The 23570-nt window shown below is 35.5% G+C and overlaps 1 long non-coding RNA gene across 1 annotated transcript; it reads right to left on the bottom strand.

The window, feature by feature from the left end:
* Nucleotides 1-21991: 21991 nt before the first annotated feature.
* On the bottom strand, nt 21992-22909 carry LOC128665054 (uncharacterized). The gene is made up of 2 exons (XR_008402982.1): nt 22783-22909; nt 21992-22064 (listed from the first exon to the last, which is right to left on the bottom strand). It is a non-coding gene; the product is annotated as an uncharacterized LOC128665054 (long non-coding RNA).
* Between the last annotated feature and the right edge of the window lie 661 nt (nt 22910-23570).

Raw genomic sequence — 23570 nt, 5'->3', positions numbered from 1 at the left:
GGCCTCCCGGGAGGGTTTTCCAGCCTTTTGTGTATCTTAGGTAGGTAATAAAATACAGGTATCCTTGGATGTTTCATAGATATATACCTGTATTCATGATTGTTGATAATACCTCTCCTTTTGACTGATATAAGTATGGAGTCTAGTTCTTCCTTTTATCTTCTTGTGGGGTCTGAATTCAACACTTGATAAGTGTCAGAATCCCCTAGGATTCTCTCTGACTCCTTGTTGTAATCTTCTTTATTCAAGATTACGATTCCCCCTCCTTTATCTGCCAGTTTTACTATGATATTTTTGTTTTCTTCTAGACTCCTAATGGTATTTATTTGTGTCTTAGTCATATTTTGATGGAATTTCTTAATTTTGTGGTGTTTCAATTTCTTTATGTCGTCACATACTACATTTTAAAATGTTTCTATGTGGGGTCCCTTATGTGCTATAGGGAAGAAAGTGGACTTCGGTTTGAGATCCGTATAGTAAGGCTTCTCTTGTGCTTGATTCCCAATATCTCTTATATTTGTATTTAATTGCGAATTAGTATTTCTTTGTGAATTGATTTTTTCTAATGCAGATTTGCAGAAAAATCTTTTGAGGGTGAGTTTCCTCACCAATTGTTTGACATGTGTATAGGTCTGGAATTTATCCAGTCCTCTTGATGGAGCATATAATAGACCTAGAGTCAGTACTTCATTATCCTTCTCACTCAGTGTAATATTGCTCAAATTGTATATCCCTCTGCTCTTTGTGTTTGTTGGGTTATTCATATGATTATTAGCAGGGTAGCTCATAGAGGGTGTGGCAATTGATTCCTTCTCACATGTATTATGTGCCTGTAGTGTGGTCTGAGACTTCTTTTTTATCTTTGAGCCTGCTCTTCTGCCTCTGTGGGTTTTCTTTTTAGACTTTGGATTGGAGACTCTTCTACATCCTGTGTTCTGTTTTTTCTCTTTGATTGTTTGTTTCTGTCTACGAGTGTCACGTTGCCTTCCCCTAAAAAATGTAGATTATCATGATCTATAATAGTGCCTGATGGTTGAGTGTTTGTGTTCCTCAGGGTTGGGGGGGTGGAGCTATTAAGATCATCATTTTGTCTTAGATTTTCAAATCGGTTTGAGGTTGGTGTAGGATTATCGACCCAATAATTCCTATGTCTATTTTTGTATGTATCTTTATATTGGTAGTTCTGATTGTCTTGAAAATGTACTTTAGGATACATTTGTCTATTGTTGTAACCACTATAATCTCTATTCGGATAAGTTTCTCTCCCCTCATAGGAGGGAAATCTGTTGCGTGGTTGCCTATTGTATGTGGTTGACCTGCCCCTTATAGTTTCTCCTCTTATTTGTCTATAATCATTATCATATCCATGATATGGATTATTGTGATAATGTTGGCGATTTCTAAACTGAGGTGATCTGAAATATGATTGTTGTCTTTGACCCCAGTCCTCTATTTCTCTAGGTCTTGGTTGTTCCCTGTGGTTCCTATGGTAGTAGTTCCTATTGTTGTAGCTCCTAGAATGGTATGGGCCACTATAATTTCTATCTCTAGAGTCTTGGGGATTTCTCCCATAGAATGTGTTATTATTCTGGTTATGGGGAAAAGAATGGTGATTACTTTTGTAGTTTTGTCCCCATTGGTTTTGGGGATTTCTGTTTCTTTCTCTGTTTCTATTCCCCAATGGGGCAACTACAGTCCATTCGTCCTCTGTATGTGGTGTGTTAGTCTCTATATTTGGTTCAGTCACTAACATAGTGTCTGCCTTATTTTGAGTGGCTAAGTTTAAATCTCTATGGATTTTCTTAGGCCTAGATTTGGAGTTTGGCGGTAAAAGGGCTGTTAACGCTCCGCGGGCTTTTTTCTGGCCGCACCATAAAATTAACTCTGGTATCGAGAGTTCAAACAAATGCTGCGTTAGGCTCCAAAAAAGGAGCGTAGAGCATTTTTACCGCAAATGCAACTCTCGATACCAGAGTTGCTTACGGACGCGGCCAGCCTCAAAAACGTGCTCGTGCACGATTCCCCCATAGGAAACAATGGGGCTGTTTGAGCTGAAAAAAAACCTAACACCTGCAAAAAAGCAGCGTTCAGCTCCTAACGCAGCCCCATTGTTTGCTATGGGGAAACACTTCCTATGTCTGCACCTAACACTCTAACATGTACCCCGAGTCTAAACACCCCTAACCTTACACTTATTAACCCCTAATCTGCCGCCCCCGCTATCGCTGACCCCTGCATTATATTATTAACCCCTAATCTTCCGCTCCGTAAACCGCCGCAACCTACGTTATCCCTATGTACCCCTAATCTGCTGCCCTAACATCGCCGACCCCTATATTATATTTATTAACCCCTAATCTGCCCCCCTCAACGTCGCCGACACCTGCCTACACTTATTAACCCCTAATCTGCCGAGCGGACCTGAGCGCTACTATAATAAAGTTATTAACCCCTAATCCGCCTCACTAACCCTATCATAAATAGTATTAACCCCTAATCTGCCCTCCCTAACATCGCCGACACCTACCTTCAATTATTAACCCCTAATCTGCCGACCGGAGCTCACCGCTATTCTAATAAATGGATTAACCCCAAAAGCTAAGTCTAACCCTAACACTAACACCCCCCTAAGTTAAATATAATTTTTATCTAACGAAATAAATTAACTCTTATTAAATAAATTATTCCTATTTAAAGCTAAATACTTACCTGTAAAATAAACCCTAATATAGCTACAATATAAATTATAATTATATTATAGCTATTTTAGGATTAATATTTATTTTACAGGCAACTTTGTAATTATTTTAACCAGGTACAATAGCTATTAAATAGTTAAGAACTATTTAATAGCTACCTAGTTAAAATAATAACAAATTTACCTGTAAAATAAATCCTAACCTAAGATATAATTAAACCTAACACTACCCTATCAATAAAATAATTAAATAAACTACCTACAATTACCTACAATTAACCTAACACTACACTATCAATAAATTAATTAAACACAATTCCTACAAATAAATACAATTAAATAAACTAGCTAAAGTACAAAAAATAAAAAAGAACTAAGTTACAGAAAATAAAAAAATATTTACAAACATAAGAAAAATATTACAACAATTTTAAACTAATTACACCTACTCTAAGCCCCCTAATAAAATAACAAAGCCCCCCAAAATAAAAAATTCCCTACCCTATTCTAAATTAAAAAAGTTACAAGCTCTTTTACCTTACCAGCCCTGAACAGGGCCCTTTGCGGGGCATGCCCCAAGAAGTTCAGCTCTTTTGCCTGTAAAAAAAAACATACAATACCCCCCCCCCAACATTACAACCCACCACCCACCACATACCCCTAATCTAACCCAAACCCCCCTTAAATAAACCTAACACTAATCCCCTGAAGATCTTCCTACCTTGTCTTCACCATCCAGGTATCACCGATCCGTCCTGGCTCCAAGATCTTCATCCAACCCAAGCGGGGGTTGGCGATCCATAATCCGGTGCTGAAGAGGTCCAGAAGAGGCTCCAAAGTCTTCCTCCTATCCGGCAAGAAGAGGACATCCGGACCGGCAAACATCTTCTCCAAGCGGCATCTTCGATCTTCTTCCATCCGGAGCGAAGCGGCAGGATCCTGAAGACCTCCAGCGCGGAACATCCATCCGGACCGACGACTGAACGACGAATGACTGTTCCTTTAAGGGACGTCATCCAAGATGGCGTCCCTCGAATTCCGATTGGCTGATAGGATTCTATCAGCCAATCGGAATTAAGGTAGGAATTTTCTGATTGGCTGATGGAATCAGCCAATCAGAATCAAGTTCAATCCGATTGGCTGATCCAATCAGCCAATCAGATTGAGCTCGCATTCTATTGGCTGTTCCGATCAGCCAATAGAATGCGAGCTCAATCAGATTGGCTGATTGGATCGGCCAATCGGATTGAACTAGATTCTGATTGGCTGATTCCATCAGCCAATCAGAAAATTCCTACCTTAATTCCGATTGGCTGATAGAATCCTATCAGCCAATCGGAATTCGAGGGACGCCATCTTGGATGACGTCCCTTAAAGGAACAGTCATTCGTCGTTCAGTCGTCGGTCCGGATGGATGTTCCGCGCTGGAGGTCTTCAGGATCCTGCCGCTTCGATCCGGATGGAAGAAGATCGAAGATGCCGCTTGGAGAAGATGTTTGCCGGTCCGGATGTCCTCTTCTTGCCGGATAGGAGGAAGACTTTGGAGCCTCTTCTGGACCTCTTCAGCACCGGATTATGGATCGCCAACCCCCGCTTGGGTTGGATGAAGATCTTGGAGCCAGGACGGATCGGTGATACCTGGATGGTGAAGACAAGGTAGGAAGATCTTCAGGGGATTAGTGTTAGGTTTATTTAAGGGGGGTTTGGGTTAGATTAGGGGTATGTGGGTGGTGGGTTGTAATGTTGGGGGGGGTATTGTATGTTTTTTTTTACAGGCAAAAGAGCTGAACTTCTTGGGGCATGCCCCGCAAAGGGCCCTGTTCAGGGCTGGTAAGGTAAAAGAGCTTGTAACTTTTTTAATTTAGAATAGGGTAGGGAATTTTTTATTTTGGGGGGCTTTGTTATTTTATTAGGGGGCTTAGAGTAGGTTTAATTAGTTTAAAATGGTTGTAATATTTTTCTTATGTTTGTAAATATTTTTTTATTTTCTGTAACTTAGTTCTTTTTTATTTTTTGTACTTTAGCTAGTTTATTTAATTGTATTTATTTGTAGGAATTGTGTTTAATTAATTTATTGATAGTGTAGTGTTAGGTTAATTGTAGGTAATTGTAGGTAGTTTATTTAATTATTTTATTGATAGGGTAGTGTTAGGTTTAATTATATCTTAGGTTAGGATTTATTTTACAGGTAAATTTGTTATTATTTTAACTAGGTAACTATTAAATAGTTCTTAACTATTTAATAGCTATTTTACCTGGTTAAAATAATTACAAAGTTGCCTGTAAAATAAATATTAATCCTAAAATAGCTATAATATAATTATAATTTATATTGTAGCTATATTAGGGTTTATTTTACAGGTAAGTATTTAGCTTTAAATAGGAATAATTTATTTAATAAGAGTTAATTTATTTCGTTAGATAAAAATTATATTTAACTTAGGGGGGTGTTAGTGTTAGGGTTAGACTTAGCTTTAGGGGTTAATCAATTTATTACAATAGCGGTGATCTCCGGTCGGCAGATTAGGGGTTAATAATTTAAGGTAGGTGTCGGCGATGTTAGGGAGGGCAGATTAGGGGTTAATACTATTTATGATAGGGTTAGTGAGGCGGATTAGGGGTTAATAACTTTATTATAGTAGCGCTCAGGTCCGCTCGGCAGATTAGGGGTTAATAAGTGTAAGCAGGTGTCGGCGACGTTGAGGGGGGCAGATTAGGGGTTAATAAATATAATCTAGGGGTCGGCGGTGTTAGGGCAGCAGATTAGGGGTACATAGGGATAACGTAGGTGGCGGCGATTTGCGGTCGGAAGATTAGGGGTTAATTATTTTAAGTAGCTGGCGGCGACGTTGTGGGGGGCAAGTTAGGGGTTAATAAATGTAATACAGGGGTCGGCGGGGTTAGGGGCAGCATATTAGGGGTACATAAGTATAACGTAGGTGGCGGTCGGCAGATTAGGGGTTAAAAATTTTAATCGAGTGGCGGCGGTGTGGGGGGACCTCGGTTTAGGGGTACATAGGTAGTTTATGGGTGTTAGTGTACTTTAGGGTACAGTAGTTAAGAGCTTTATGAACCGGCGTTAGCCAGAAAGCTCTTAACTCCTGCTATTTTCAGGCGGCTGGAATTTTGTCGTTAGAGCTCTAACGCTCACTTCAGAAACGACTCTAAATACCAGCGTTAGAAAGATCCCATTGAAAAGATAGGATACGCAAATGGCGTAGGGGGATCTGCGGTATGGAAAAGTCGCGGCTGAAAAGTGAGCGTTAGACCCTTTAATCACTGACTCCAAATACCAGCGGGCGGCCAAAACCAGCGTTAGGAGCCTCTAACGCTGGTTTTGACGGCTACCGCCGAACTCCAAATCTAGGCCTTAGTTTTTTTTGGAAATGATGTCATCCTTAATCTTTTTAATCTTGGAGCATAATTGCTCCTGTTTAGTTTTAAATACACTGAGGTCTTTAATATGCTCCATCTTGTTTTCTTCTTCTTTTATACTTTTGTCTAGACCTACCAGGAGATATCCTCGGTAGTCTATAATTATCTGCATTAGTGTATGTGATATATCTTTAATGGCTTTGTCCCATCTATTGGCAAACTCCTCACTCTCAATGTTAAACAAACAATTTTTCTGTATCGTTAATCCTTTTAGAATGATATTCAATTCCAAACATTTCTTTAAAAACGAGATTTCTGCAGTGTACTTAGTTTCTGACACCAATAATTTCTCTAAGTTTTTAAAGGTGGCATCTATATCTACCACTTCTCCATCTTTATGATTTGCATCTTTGTTTAGAGCCTGGAATATGTCAAAATTTATATCTGTCCTAAGGCTGCTAATGGTAGATGTGATGGTGTTATTTGAAGTGGATGGAGTTTCTTCCATTTTGCTAAAAAACTTATTTAGCAAAGTATGGATTAAAAATTATCAAGTGTGCTATGAAAGAATGTAAGTAATGTTCGTGAATTTACACTAATGACACTAGGTCTAATGGACTATATATTTATTAGTCAGCTGCAAGAAGGTGGTTGGGATGAGAGTAAAGTGTAAATAAGTTGATATCTAGCAGCGCCACAATAAATACCATACAAGCTGTACCAAATATAGGCGGAATCTCCCAACCAGATTCCGAGGGTGCAGTAGAAAATAGAATGTCAAGGTACAGCGCTACACTGCCCCTATTGGGGGTTGTGTGGCTAAAGATGGTGTCCACGACCAAAAAGGTAAAAGTTACATTCTAAAAATCTAAAACTATAAAAATATGTTAATGTATATAAAAAATCGTAGATGGTAGAGTTCGAAGAAATAAAATAAAATATGTAGTAAAAATAACAATTATTTAATTCAAAATACAATATAAAAACAATACAGGCAAGTAAAACTCATGTACACCCTATGTAAAGAGTTGAACAACAATCTATGCTATTTCCTTAGTAAATGGTGTGAGTAATTACCCAATCCGATAAATCCTAAATGACTGTCCTATTATATGTCCAGGTTAATTACTCGGTAAGAGTTAGAGGTGTCCAAGTGTAAAAGTTAGATTCCAATCATACATAAGGGTAAGTGTCCATAAAAGCAGTAGTCCAGAAAGGCCTATTTCATCCAAAAAGTATAAATGTCCTGAAAAAAGTGGGTGGTTATCCAAATGCTCCAATGGTGTCTTAGAAATCCAATAATTTGTGTAAAGGAAAAATGTATGTGAAACTGTGGATTTTAAAACAAAAAACTAAAAAGTCATCCAATAAATCATCCAAAAAATATCCAAAATATATCCAAAAAGTAAAAATTAAAAATTACAGTGTAAGAAAAAATATATATATATAATGATGTGAAAAATGATGTGGAAAAAAAGATGTGAAAAAAATGAGAATACTAATTAAAGGTGTACACCTAAAAAAGCCCTAAAATTGTGTCAAAAAAAGGGATTAGATCCCTATGTGAAAAATAGTCCTTAGTGAAAAAATAGTAAATCCTTTGTGTTGTAAATGATTGTATGAAGCCTTGGATTATCTAATTATACTGTTCAGAGGTGGAATAGCTGTTAGTGGTATAGGTATTGATGAAATAATATTCCTCTTCTCAAAAGTTGTATCAGTGTTTAGGAAATCCTCTTGTACCTATAAAAGTGTACAAAGAAAATACATAGTGCAATAAAGTCACCTTAAAAGTAGTAATGAAAGTATTCTACTCACCAGATTTAGTCTGAGCTGCAATACCAGTATATAGCCAACATGTTTCGGTCCCCAAGGACCTTTCTCAAGACTGGTAGCAGCTTTGGGGCTTCTACACCTTAAGTGTATTTGGGTAGCCAATGAGGTAATTCTGTTTTTTGCGCTCAAATTTCGCGCCCAAAATTTCGCGCCAAAAGTTTTTATGGTGCCGAAATAACTCCACATTTTCAAAATATATATCATATTGATTGCCCCATCTAAGTGTGCCTTAGTTTTAGTGTGTTATGTATATTTTAGTTATTCTTTCAAAAGGTTTGGTATCCCACTTATTATCGTCGACTTACCGGATGTTGACACCGGATGTTGTGCCGACCGGAAGTGACGCTAAACGTGTGTGTGTTTCCTGTCTGGCATCGTGCTTACTTAGCGGTTAGGAGCAAATCTCTTGCACGTGCCAGCTGGCTTCCGGTGATAGTTTAAAGGCGGAAGCGAAGACAAAATAGATGTGTCCAAAAGCACGCTAAATATGCATTCGGCAATCAGTAAAATAATGATATATGAAAATGTGGGTATTAATTAAGAAGGGTTATAAAAACGTCTTAGTTACTTGAAATATTTTAGTGGTATTTCTAGCTCAGATATCTGGTAAGTTTGGAAAAAAGGGGATATAAGATATACATATATCTGTAATGGATATATATATGCGTAAGCATAATAAATTTTAGGATGAGGATAATACATGAAGTATATTAAAAATATATTAAAAATATATTAAAAATATTAACAGAAATTTTATAATAAGATCTACCAATATCTACATATCATTAAAACTATTACAACTATTAGTGGGAACTATCTTATACTTGATGGAGCGTTTTCATAAGATCAGACTATTTCTGATAATCCAACGTGTTATGTTTCTCATATTCATATTTTATTGATTTGGGAATGAGCCAATAGATTTAGGGGGCAAAGAGTTAAAATCCAAAATCGGATATATACATTATAGACCTATATCCATGGGAAAGTATATATACAGAAATTTATATAAAAAAGTATATATAAAAAACTCCTGGTTGGTCTAAAAGAGAATACGGTATATAAAAAAAGAGAATATATAAAAAAAAGAGAATATATAAAAAAACTCTGGTTGGTCTAAAAGAGAATATTTGGGGATAAAGTAGGTTTAGTTCGATTTTAAAAGATATTTACAAATTATTTAAAAACTTATTTAAAAAACCTCTTCATTTATAAAAAAACCTCTTTAAAACTCTAAATAGATCGGGGATAAAAACTTTTATTAGAGATAATCCACTTTCTTCCCATTTAACATCTTAGTGTGTTGGGATATCTTAATGGAGAGTAGTAGGAGACAAACTTTAAGTAGAGTAATTTCTTTATAATAAGTGAAACACTTCCGTGTTGCTATTCAGACCTTTGGGGAAGGTGCAATCTAGCATAAAGATCCACTTCGATTCTACTTTTAAAAGTTGTTTTTCAAAGTCCCCCCCTCTCCAATTTTTAATGGGTCTGCTTATTCCCATATATTTAAAGGTTTTATTGCTACCTTTATGTGTATCTTTAAAATGTTTATATAGTGGAAAATCTTCTTTTCCCCACTTTATCTGCAGAAGGTGCTCGCGGATTCTGTCTCTAAGTTTCCTAGAGGTATGTCCTACATCTTGTAATCCGCATCCGCATTCTATTAGATATATGATGCCCGAATCTTGGCATCTAATCATCTCTTTCATATTAAAAGACTCCTGTGTAATATATGATTTAAAAGTATGGCTTTTTTTTTTTTTTTTTTATAAAGAGTTTTTATTAATGAAATTGAAAACTTACAACACAATGAGGTTACATTAGTGAACAATCAGTAGTGATACATTGTATTAATATCATCTTCATAAATACAATTACATAAGTAATCTACATTCAATGGTCAGCTTTCCTTCTATTTAGAACGAACACCCCTCAAATTATTTTGTTGCATGTAAGTATTCTTCCCAAATAAATTTAATATTAAAGTACTCCTCTAGCTTATGGAGTTTGTAGTAGTGATATTTTTCAAGGGACAACACCAAACTAACATATTCCTTCCATTCTCCCTTTAGTGGTATAGATTCTTTCTTCCATAATCGGGGAATTAGTTGTTTCGCACAGTTTAACATGATGTATAATAGTGTAGTCCTCAGTTTACAATTCAATTTAACTGGCTTGTGGAATAAGCATATCAGAGGATCTAGAGGTAGGGTGATATGTATTACTTTACTTATTTCACTAATTATATCCTGCCAATAATCATTTATCTTGGGACAGCCCCACCATATGTGTGTAAGCGAGCCTACTTGACCACAGCCTCTCCAACAGTTGGCATTTGCCATGGGGTATATTTGTGCTAGTCTTTGGGGCGTGTAATACCATCTACTGAGAAGTTTCATATTTGTCTCCCGGAATCTCACTGAGGATCTCGAGGAGTTCATCTTAGAGATGATATCTAACCACTCCTTTTCAGAAGGCTTAGAATTTAGCTCTTCTTCCCATTTTTGTGTATATGTGGGAAGTGTGCGAGATGTTCCTTGTGTTAGTAGTTTGTATGTGGTGGACAGATATCCCCTAGATATTATTGTCGTGTAGCAAAGGGATTCAAACGGGGTTAATGCCCTGCACAGTTTGCTTTTCTCGGAGTGTGAGCTAATTTTGTGAGCTAGCTGATGATATTTAAACCAGTGGTCAAGGTGTGTTATGCCTAGATTAAGCAATTCTGTCCGTGTGCGTAATCTACCATTGTCAAGTAATGTATGAAAGGGTAGCAGTGTGTGTATGGAGCATGTCGCACTTGAGTTGGTATTTTTCTCCCCTTTCATTAAAGTTGGTGTAAGTGGAGAAGGATTAGAAGAGAGCTTGCTGTCCTTTTTGAGCATTCTGTCCCATTGTTTGAGTGTTTCGGAATTGAGCCACGAAGGTGTAAGTAACATTTTCCGTTGTGCTCCCGTCTCCCAGCATATACTACCGAGGTTTGTGTAATTGGCCATTTCTCTTTCTAACGCTACCCATTCTTTATCATTTTCGTCCTTACACCAATTAATAATGCGTGTTAAGTGCACTGCAGATTTATATAACGTTAAATTTGGGACTCCCATTCCCCCCTTCTCCTTAGGCATGTACATTGTCTTCATTGATACTCTAATTATGTGTTTAGACCAGATAAAGGTATTGATGGTGTTTTGTAGGGATTGCATATATTGTTCAGGTATGGGTATGGGTAGTGTCTGTAGTAGATACAGTATTTTTGGGAGGATCATCATCTTTATGGCGCTAATTCGGCCTAACCATGACATAGATTTGTATGTCCATTCTTGGAGTTCCTGCTTAACTCTTTGTTGTAATGGGAGAAAATTTAAGGAGAATAGTTTGTTTTTATCATTAGGGATTTGTATCCCCAGATACCTAATTGAGGTATTATTGTGTTTATATGAGAATGTTTGTTGTATATGCTGTATGGTATTTTGAGTGTTGTTGAAGCTTAGGAATTCCGATTTAGATTAATTGTTTTTGAAATATGATACTTTGCTATACCTAGAGAATTCTGTGGAAAGGGCTGACAAGGATTGTATTGGGTTTGTGAGTGTTAACATGACATCGTCAGCATATAATGCCATTTTATACTCTCTATTATGTGCTGTGATACCCGAAATATTGGGGTTCTGTCTTATATTTGTTGCCAATGCTTCCATGGCCATCACAAATAGAATGGGTGATAATGGGCATCCCTGGCGTGTGCCATTCTATATACTTATTGGTGAGGATAATGTATCATTTAAACGTATTTTAGCTGTGGGATGCCTATATAGGGCAAAGATTTTCTCAATTATGAGGGGACCAAAACCAAATTTATACAATGTAGCCTTTAAAAAATCCCAGTTTAGCCTATCAAAGGCTTTTTCCGCGTCTACGGACAAAAATATTGTAGGAGTATTCATCTTGGAGGTGTAATCGATAAGATTAATTATTTTAATAGTGTTATCTCTGGCTTCTCGATGAGGTGTAAATCCTGCTTGATTGGTGTTGATTATTAAAGGGAGTATTCTATTCATTCTTGTGGCTATTATTTTTGCGAATAGTTTTGTGTCTACATTAAGCAATGATATTGGTCTAAAATTGGCTGGAGTAGTTGGGGGTTTCCCGGGTTTGGGGAGTACTGTGATATGCGCTTCTACCATATTTTGGGGAAAGGGGTTGTCTTTATTTATTTTATTGAATAGGTTCAAGAGATGGGGGGTCAAGATGTCTTTAAAGGATTGGTAATAGCGAGCTGAGAACCCATCTGGGCCTGGACTTTTTCCCCCTTTCAGGTTTTTAATGGCTTGAAATATTTCTATTTTGGAGATAGGGGCGTCTAATTCTTTTTTCTGCTCATCAGTTAGTGTTGGAAGCTTAGTGTTATCTAGATATGTGGACACACTGGATCCTATACCTGCTTGTGAGGTTGGATTATTTAGGTTGTACAAGTTGTTATAGTATTCCCGGAATCGTGCAATGATCTCCGGAGTAGTATAGATTTTGTGTGTCTTGGAAGTATGTAGTTCGTGAATGTGGGATTTGAGTTTCTTGGCCTTCAGGTATCTAGCTAACATTTTCCCTGCCCTATTCCCCTCATAAAAAAACCTCTGCCTATATTTTTGAGCAATAGTCTGCTGTTCCTGGGCTAATAATTTTTTAAGTTGATATCTGCACTCTTGCAATCTTTTGAGAGTACAAGGGTCTGATGGTTTATTCTTGTGTTGTATGTCTAGGCTTGAGAGCTGTGTGGTCAAGTCAGTGTAATGCTGTCTGTCTAACCTCTGTTTTTGGGCTTTGTATTTTATAAATTCTCCTCTTATATAGCATTTATGTGTTTCCCATAATGTTATTTCGTCAACTTCTGCAGTGTTGTTTATGTCAAAGAAGACTTTAAGAGCCTTATCTAATATCTCTTTTCTTTCTTCAGAATCTAACAAGGAGTCGTCTAGTCTCCATTGAAACTCAGAATTCCTAGTGTTGGGCCAACATAATTGTAGGGTCATTGCAGAATGGTCTGACCATGCAGTAGGTTTTATCATAGAGTTTTTGGAAAGTGGTAGGCCTTTTTGATTGATGAAAAAATAGTCTAATCTTGTGTAGGTTTTATAAGGGGCCGAGAAAAATGTATAATCACACTTTTCACCATGAAAGTACCGCCAGGTGTCAAAAAGATTATGTTCTCTCAATGCCTTCAATAAAAATCTGGCTGTTTTAAGGGACACTCCGGTTTTGGGGTTTGAGCTATCTAATGTTGGTTGGAGTGGGAAATTAAAATCACCTCCCAATATGAGTACTCCCCTAGAAAAGTCTAATATCTTTTGAAACATATTCTTGAAAAAGGTTGTTTGTTTGTTATTTGGCGCATATATATTTATAAGTGTCACTGGGCTTCCATATAGAAGCCCAAAGATCCCCAAAAACCTACCTTCTCTATCTTTAGATGTTTGAATGTGCTGAAAAGCAGTATTCTTATCTATAAGAATGCTAACCCCTCTTTTTTTTTGTGTGTATGAGTTATGGAATTGTTGTGTGAAATGTTGACCATGGTACTTGGGCTCCCTATGTCTTTTGTAATGTGTTTCCTGCAAGAAAAGAACATTTGCTTTACGCTTATGCAAATCTGATAGTGCTGTTGCACGTTTTTGTGGTGAATTTAATCCCTTTACATTCTGAGATATGATATTTAGATTATACGCCATAATATTTGTCATGGGAGCAATAGGGGAATGTGAGAGCGCAAAAAATATTTAATTCTATGGGCTTACATTGGGGGGGGAATAAAATCGGGGTGTACCTTGTAAAGACTTCCTATAGATCTGATCGCCCATATGAACACTTTACCATAACCTGAACTGTGCTTAGAGGGAAGGATCGCCCCTTTCAAACCTAGGAATGTAATTGTACAATAATTAACCTCAATGTTTACAAAACAAACTAATAATATAACAGTGAAAACAGTAACAAGTAAAATTCGAACAGTCATTCTCCAAAATTCAAAATTAGAAAATTAGAAAATTAAAAATAATAACACAATACTTAGGGGTCTTATATAGGGTGACCTTTGAGTCTAAGTATCATTTATACTTAAGGCTTTAACTGGTAGTTTTAGGGTTGCTATGTAACGGGTATGAGAAATACAAATAAACATTATACAGATTTCAATAAAAGTGAGGCCTTATATTGGGTGGTACTATTTTTACCTCTAGAGGTAAGGCCTGAACATTATCTAATATAGAGTCTGTAAATATACTTAAATCATCAGATGACACATATTCAAATCTATAGTTACGGGTCCTCAGTTTCCGATTCAGAGTCTTCATCTTCTGAAGGGACTTGAGTTGTATGCTTAGATAGTCTCTGTTCTTTCGGAACCCCTTGTGAATTGGATGTTGCTTTCCCTCTCTTTTTGCATGAAGAGGGAATGTCCCATGACTTTTCTTGTGATTTTCCTTGTGATCTCGGATTTTCTTTATCCTGATTTTTGTGTGTTACCTCCATAGCAGGAGGGTCTAAGTCCAGCAACCTGCAAAATTGTTCCACTTCCGATGGACTGGAACAGAAGACTCTTTTGTTGCTGTGTAGAACCAGCAGCTGGAAAGGAAATCCCCATCTATAAGGGATTTTTTTATTTCTCAGGAGTGTGGTTAAAGGTGATAATTCCTTCCGTCTCTGTAAAGTCCTTACTGCCAAGTCAGCATAAAACTGTATGACGACTCCTCTAAACCTCACTGGTTGTTTCTTTCTGGAGGCAGCCATGATATTCTCCTTTTCCAGGAATATTTTGAATTTTATTATAATGTCCCGTGGGGGAGCAGTGTCCGGGGGTTTCGGTCTGAGGGCTCTATGTGCTCGAACCCACTGTATGTTAGCAGCATTTGAGTCATTTAACAGATGTGTGAACAAGGCGGGCAAATACACAGGTAGATCTTTTGGGAGTACTGATTCAGGGACCCCTCTAAGCCTGATATTTTTCCTCCTTCCCCTGTTCTCAAGGTCCTCTAATTTATCTTGTAGGAATGTAATCAATTCCGCCTGCTGTCCGACTGTGTCTTGTATGGTTGTGAGATCCTCTCTCATGATGTCTCCCTGATCCTCCAATGTTTCTACCCTGAAGCCTAGGGTGTGCATATCCTGCTTAAGCTCTTGTAATTCCTCCCTTATACAGGTTCTGACTACTTTAGCTATATCTTGTGTTGAGGCAAGAGAAGATAAAATGTGAGATGGTATTGAAGTTTGACTTGTGTCCATGTTTTCTGATACTTGGAGGGGAAATTCACTTGGAGAAGATGTCGTACTGGGGGTTACTTGGCGCTTTTGTGTTTTCTGGTCAGTGTTAAAAAATGCACTGACAGACTGGCTTTTGTTTAAGGGAGTGCGGGAGATTTTGGGAGGTTTAATATTCTTTTTTTTAGCCATCCTCACATGTATGTCCGTATTAGGCTCAGGCCTATATAAGGTCAAGTCCAGTGTGTTATTAAAAGTTCTTGTTCTTATAGGTATGTACAAATGGAGCTCTAGTTGGGGGATTTAACCTTTTACTCTGTTGTGAGTACTGCTGTATCCCCACACTTTACAAACTTATGTCTGCTTTGTGATGTTTATATTGATCCACTCGTTGCGCCCCCAGTTCAGTTTTTCATTTAAAATCTGATTGTAGCTGTAGAATCTATCCCCTCCAACTTTCTCCCCACAACGGGTGTGTACTTCTATGTGTCTCTGTGCTCACCCATTAAGAAGTTGATCCTCTCATTTGTACCTCCGTGTAACTTTGCCGGCTCCGTTGTGGCGCAGCTCCTATCTTTTCAGCTAAACAGCATGGCCTCTACTGTATTCTGCTGCTGGCTCCGTACCTGGATTTTGCGCTGCGGATCTGAAAACGGAGGGTACTGTTAGAGTCCCCAAAGCATCCGATACCTGATCCACTAACTTGCAGCACTCTATGCCTTCATAAGACCTATATGGATCTTTCTATCTCTGGTCCCCTTCACAGAGCTCAGGGCTTAAGCTGCCATCTTAGCTGCGGCCGGCTCCGCCCCCCAAAAGTATGGCTTTTTTTGCCATGTTTGCAGTCTTTGCATGAGAGGCATGGGAAGAAGCCTTTTAGTTGTTTCCCATGTACATTTTTTGTTGTTGTTGTCTTCCTTGTCTCTCTAGGGACACTGGGGGTGATCAATGTTTTCAAGTTTTTTGTTTTTCTATAAATGAATGTGGGGGATTCTATTAAATCCTTCCCAATTATATTGTCCTCTTTAAGAAAGTGCCAGTGCTTTTTTTATTATTTTTTCAATTAGAAATCTATTTTCACTATATTCGGAGATAAAAGGTACCTTTATGGTGTTTTCTTCTCCTGAACTTGTTTCTTTATTTTTGTATTTCAGCATGGATCCTCTATCCATTTTCTCCACTTCTTCTATAGTTTTATTTATCGTTTCCACATCATATCCTCTATCTATGAATCTGTCTTTTAGGACTTTTGACTGTTCCTTCCATTTTTCTGTGTCAGAGCAGTTCCTTCTGATTCTCATTAGCTGTCCTTTCGGGATATTGGATTTCCATCTATGATGGTGGCAGCTAGTTTGATGGATGTAGTTACTACAATCTACATCCTTGAAATATGTGGAGGTAGAAAGTCTTCCTTCCTTTGCCATTATGTTTAAATCCAAGAAATGAATATTGTTCTTACTAATTTCATACGTGAATTTTAAGTTCATAGTGTTGTTATTCATTACACTTATAGTGTGTTGGAGATCTTCCACAGATCCTCTCCATATGATGAGGATGTCGTCTATGTATCTCTTGTATAGGACCAGGTCTGCGCCTGCTGGGCAGGAGTCCCAAAATAGGTTCTCCCATTTTCCCATATATAAGTTCGCGTAGGTAGGCGCAAACCTGGTCCCCATAGCTGTTCTGCATATCTGGTTGTAGAATACTCCTCTGTTGTTAAAATAATCGTGACTTAGTATATAGGAAATTCCTTCCAGAACGAACTCTCTTTGTTCTTGGCTCAGTTCGCTGTCTTTCTCCATGAAGTACTTCACTGCTTCTAGACCCAAATCATGTGGGATGCTCGTGTAAAGAGCAGTGACGTCACAAGTTGCTAGAATATATTGGTCGCCCCATTCTAGGTGATTCAGTAAATTGAGAACTTCCGTTGAGTCTTTGAGATAAGATGGTAATTTCTGTACATGTTTTTGTAGTCTCCTATCGATGTATTCTGATAGGTTACAGGTGATTGAACCGATACCTGATATAATAGGCCTCCCGGGAGGGTTTTCCAGCCTTTTGTGTATCTTAGGTAGGTAATAAAATACAGGTATCCTTGGATGTTTCATAGATATATACCTGTATTCATGATTGTTGATAATACCTCTCCTTTTGGCTGATATAAGTATGGAGTCTAGTTCTTCCTTATATCTTCTTGTGGGGTCTGAAATCAACACTTGATAAGTGTCAGAATCCCCTAGGATTCTCTTTATTCAAGATTATGATTCCCCCTCCTTTATCTGCCGGAATCAATTGCCATACCCTCTACGAGCTACCCTGCTAATAATCATATGAATAACCCAACAAACACAAAGAGCAGAGGGATATACAATTTGAGCAATATTACACTGAGGCCTCGATGATTGAAAGCTGGTTTTTAAAATGATATGATGTAAAGATGTTCGCACCGGAGTGCGAATATAATATCGGAATGAATGAAAGTGTTCGAAATTGATTGCGTGTATGTATTCGAAATGGGCGTTTTTTCGTCATTCGACATACGCTACGAATGGTTTTTTTGGTTTGCGTAATGTTAAATACCCACTTCGTATGTGTAATTCTGAATTCGTAATTTTGTTAAAAAGGGTCTATTGATCAATTGTATTATCAACTTTGAACTTAGAAATTCAGATTTGTATATTATAAATATTAAATGTCCAAAACTCATGTATTATTTCAGACTTCTGTTTATTTTGAAAAAAAAAGAAAATTAATACAATTGCATTCATAAGTAAAGCAATGCAATGCAATGTAATTATACAGTTTTAAATCAAAAATAATTATTAATCATGTGTTCCCTCACACTGGTGTTTACAGCAGGGTCCTGTGAAGAAAATTCATTTTGAATTATTCCATGTTCATCATCATAATCCACATCAATATCTAGATTATTTTCAATGGCTAAATTATGAAGCATACAACACAAAGTTATTATGTCTGCAGCCTTTGTCGGTTGATATTTTAATGCTCCTCCAGTTTTATCAATACAACGGAACCTACTCTTAAGAAGTCCAAATGTACGTTCAATAGCTGATCTTGCTTTTGAGTGTGCGTCATTGAACTTCATTTCTTTTCTGTTTGCTGGTTTGGAGACAGGTGTGATTAACCATTTGTAACATGGGTATCCTGCATCTCCTGTTGGATGTATGATTTATGGTTAGTATTACAAATAATTAATTTTATGTATTAGGCAATTAAACATCTTAGTACATAACTTACCAAGTATCAAACCATTTCCACATATTCCTGCATTCATATCTTCATAAAGGAGTGATTGCTTTAGAATATACGAGTCATGTGCACTCCCTGGAAAAGCTGACAATAGAGAAATAATTTTGTATTTGTGGTCACATACAACTTGAGTGTTTAGAGAGTGCCACCCCTTTCTGTTAAAATATGTTTCTGGATGATCAATTGGTGCACAAATTTGTATGTGTGTGCAGTCAATACATCCTACAGTATTTGGTATTCCATAATGTTCATAGAAATATTCCTTAATTATATTTTTTTCATTTTCAGTCATTGGAAATTTTATAAATCTGTCAATATTTTTCTTGAAAACATTAATTACCTGGTTAAGAAACCTGGAAAAAGCACTTTGTGACACACCTGTAATAGAACTGGTGGTATGTTGGAAAGAACCCGTTCCCAAAAAATGAAGTGTGGTCAATAATTTAACAATTCCTGGTATTGCTCTATTTCTCCTTGTTCTAGGATCCAAATCATCTTTAAATAATTCATAAAGGGTAATTATAACTGATTTGTTAAATCGAAATCTTTGAAATACAATATCATCAGGCATGTCACTTAAAAATTGTCTTTCTCTGTATGTTCTGGGCCTGTATACCCTGTGTGTCCTCATGGTTGTTGTTTCTGAAATTAATCCTTGAGATTGTTCAACATCATTTTCATTCAAGATTTCTATCCTATTTGTATGATGTGTTATCAACCTCCTTCTTCTCCTTTGAAATCTTCTATGTTGAAATAATGTATAATATATATATTCTGCCATCTGTAATAATAAATATTAAATAGAATTGTAAATTAAATATTTTATTAAATTTAAAATCATATATTTCGAAATAATTTTCGTAAACTTACCTTCGTAAATATAATTTCGCGCACTTTTTTGAAAATTACGTCAAAATATTTATAGTCTCCCTAATTGCTTATTACGACGCTCTTTGATCACGTAATGTTTGATCATTGCACATTTTGTAATAAAGTTTTGCATTGAAAACATACGCAATCATCCTTCGCTATTTCAATATAAACTTCGTAAATGTGTTTGTGAATATTCGTAACTGCAATCGTTACGTAATTTGACATTATAAAAGTCCACTTTTTATGGCGCGAAATTCTCTATGCTACTTTCAGGAGTAAACTTAAAATTCGATTTTCATTTCCAATAGAAAAATAAGTGTATTTAAATTACGAAAATATTAACAATGGTAAGTACATATAATCCACCATATTATATATATTTATTGTATATGTTATTTTACATTTACTTTTATTTATTTAAAGAAATATGACATTTAATGGTAATGTTATTTTAATAAAAAGACATTTAAAATGTATTCATAGGTTCTACCAACTGGAGTATCATCACAAAATAGTGAGTCTGGTAGAAACCCTGCATTCACAGAAGATGAAAATCTGGTATTAGCACAGCAAATGCAAATGTATTATGATAAACTGTTTGGATCCATGGCTGCAAAAACTTCTAATTTTGAAAAGAATTCAATATGGGAAAAAATTTCAAAATCTGTATCAGCTGTAGGTGTTAGGCCCAGATCTGTGACCAAATGCAAAAAAAGATACTCTGATTTAAAAATTAAAGTTAAAGCAAAAATGGGAAAAGAAAAAACTGAAAGAATGAAAACAGGTGGTGGAACATATGTACCAATCACATACTCTGATTCTGAAAAAATAATTAGAGAATTAATCCCAGCTGCAATGGTTTCTGGAGTTCCTGGACTTACTAATATTGGTGTAAGAACAGGTAATTTTTATTTTGTTTCTGGATAATGTAATTTTAAATATGTATGTGAAATAATAAATATAAAATAAACCGAAAATAATTTTCTTTTTTAGTGGCAGAAGAACAAAATGAAAGCTCACAATAAAATCTTGAGACACCATCATTGGATCTTAATGAATCTAATATTAATGAAAATGAAATGTTGGATAATTTAGAATGTAATATAACTAATAAAGAAATAAGTATTGAAAGTGAACTACCACCCAACAATATATCATCTCAAAATGAAATACCAATAAATGTAGTGTTGGATTTATCACAAGCCACATTTTCAAATAGTAACATAGAACAGGAGGAGGAAAACAACAATAGCAATGAAGCTGAACATACAATAATTTTCTTACAAAATGAAAATAATTCATTACCATCAGAAAATGAGAACAATCCTGAGGACAATGAATTTTATAAGGATGTTGGTGAATTTAGTTATAAATTAATACAACATAATGATTTATTACGCGACAGACTTGAGATTATGAATAACACAATGCTTGAATTTAAGGAAGAAATAGTTAAACAAAATCATGCTATTAAAAATTTAAATGATTCTGTTGAAAAAAGTAATACACATTTGGAACACATTAGTGAGTCCTTAAAATCAATAGCTCAGTCAATGATTTTATTATGTCAAAAAAATGATTGTACTAATACTCCTTTAAATTTAAATGTTAGGTCTTCAGAAAATCCTGAAAATTTAAATTCATTTGTAACCGAATCAACCAATTTAGGTAATTCAGATATTGATGGAATACATTCTGATGTTATAATTTCTGATGGAAAAAGAAAAGGACATCAGAATTCTGATGGTAATCTTCAAGCTAGTAAAAAACCAATAAGAAAATATAGAAAAAGAAAATAAATTTAATATGTGTATATTATTATTCTTTGAGTTAAACATAGTAATTTAAAATAAATGAAGATAAAAAACTTGTAAAATATTAGTAACTTTTATTTTTGAAAAATATTAAAGGGACAGTGCACACAAATATGCAGACACATGTGTATTATAAACTAATATAAGTAAGAACATGATTTGATAATGATATATACATCCATGTTCAATAATTATATATTCATACTTGTGAACACCCCACACTGAAATCATAAATCAAATTTACACGTCCCTTTAATACATGTGTGAAAATATGTAATGTGTTGTATGGTGTATAAATCTAACAAATAAAAAGACCAATTGTAAACATTCTTTTTATTAACTTTCTAAATAACAAACCAAAAAACAAACATAAGATATTAATGTGGATGATAAAATGGTCCACCACGTGTTTTAACCCCAGAATAAAATGCCCTTCCCTCCCACCTTCTTTCTCTGAACATTAGAGCACGCTGTTCTTTTTGATTTTCAATCACTCTGGTTAAAAGTCTTCTTACTTTTTGATTGTGAAGTCTTTTTTTTTAAAAATTGTGAAGCATAGAGTCTTTTAAAATGGTGAGATTGTTGTTTATATTCTCTATCAAAAGACACATTTTATCCCATTTATTCTCTTCCATTTTTCCTGTTAGACATAAAACAAATATCATATTAAACTACATTACAATTGAATTGCACTAAGCACATATTTAAAATATTGTTATGATAAAGAAAAAAATAAAAAAGGAATTGATAGTTCATGTGTTAAAAATAAAAACTGTGACAATTTTATTTTTACATTTAATTTAAAAATGCACACACATATAAGTGACATTCTTTATTAACATACAAATTAACATGGTAAGGTGTAAATGAATACATACCTTGTTCATGTGGTTGAGAATCTTCTCCATTGGCAGCATCAACCACATTTGTACTAATTTCATTTTCATCATCTTATAAAAAAAAAAAATTAAATTATTTAGAAACATATTTATATATTAATTTCTATATTACAAGTATTGAATATAAAATATTGTGCATCCATTAATGTATAACAAATCCCTTTTATGGAGGCATAATTAATAACCATCCATTACAAGTGCTTTTCACATTATTTACAAATCTGAAGCCGGTTTTTGGGGTTAAACTTAGCAGATGTAAGGAGATATCCTAACATGTTATAGATCAGGGGATTTACATATTGGTCTATAGGGAACTTTGTCATATAAAAAAATGAATATATATTAAAAAATATAACGCTTAAAGGGACACTGAACACACTCATAGAACATGCAATTTTAAGAAAATATCTAATTTACTCCGATTATCAAATTTTCATAATATTCTTGCTATCTTGATTTGAAAAAGAAGGCATGTAAGCTAAGGAGCCAGCAATTATTTTGGTCAGCAGTTGTTTATTTGTGTGTGAACTTATCCAACAATCAAGAAGAACAACCCAGGTTGATTGCCAAAAACCTACATTATAGCTTTTCGAATAAAGATAGCAAGAGAATGTATAACATTTGATAATAGGAGTAAACTAGAAAGTTGATTTTAATTGCATGCTGTATCTTATTCACAAATTAAAGAATGTGGGTTCATTGTCCCTTTAAATTGATGTTTAAATTTACATGCTAAATGATTATAAAATAAAAATATCCACATATATACCGGTAATGATGAATTCAATATTTTGAATTGCTGGATTTTCAAATTGTTCACTTCCACATGCTGCCTCAGTGCTTTCAGCAAGTAATGCTGGTGATGTAGTAACTTCTTGCACTAAATTAAAATAAACTTGATGTAATTTTTTATAAGGAACATGATATGTTAACTAAATAAATAAAAAAATTAAATATTACCTTCATCCACATCCTCAGAATTATTTTGCTGTGAAACATCACTTTCTGGGCCAACAGAGACATCTACATGTTCTTCACACAAGGGAGAAGTCTGGGAAGATGATGCTGAAGTCGACTGTTGCTCAATGTCCACATTAGGGTTTACAGACATTAAAAGTTTAATAAATATTCTTTCATATTTTAAAAATCGCCTCCTCCTCTTATTCTTTCTTTGAACTTTCCTTTTAATGTCTGCAACCCTTTTGCGACATTGAGCAACAGTCTTTATATGTGTGGCATTTAAATTAACCATTTCAGCAATATCTTCCCAGATTGCATCCCTTGTCTTTAAACTAGTGTCACGCCTCTGTGGTCCAAAAAGCATGTCATAGTTTGGCTCCAGAGCAGATACAAGGATTTCATTCTCCACAACTGTAAACCTCTCAGCAACCATTTTCAAATATCTCATCAACTGCCTCACAGAATAAAATATGATATCTATATAAATATACATGTAACCAGAGTAAAATGTAAAATACGCTGTGATTGGAGAATATTAAGGAAGTACTCATAAATATGCGTACATAAATGTATTGCAAGGTATTAAGGTAACAGAAA

The sequence above is a fragment of the Bombina bombina genome, chromosome 6 (genome assembly GCF_027579735.1).
Source record: "Bombina bombina isolate aBomBom1 chromosome 6, aBomBom1.pri, whole genome shotgun sequence".
Taxonomy (NCBI): domain Eukaryota; kingdom Metazoa; phylum Chordata; class Amphibia; order Anura; family Bombinatoridae; genus Bombina; species Bombina bombina.
The sequence above is the reverse complement of the archived record's forward strand: the minus strand, read 5'-3'. Positions and strand labels throughout refer to the sequence as shown.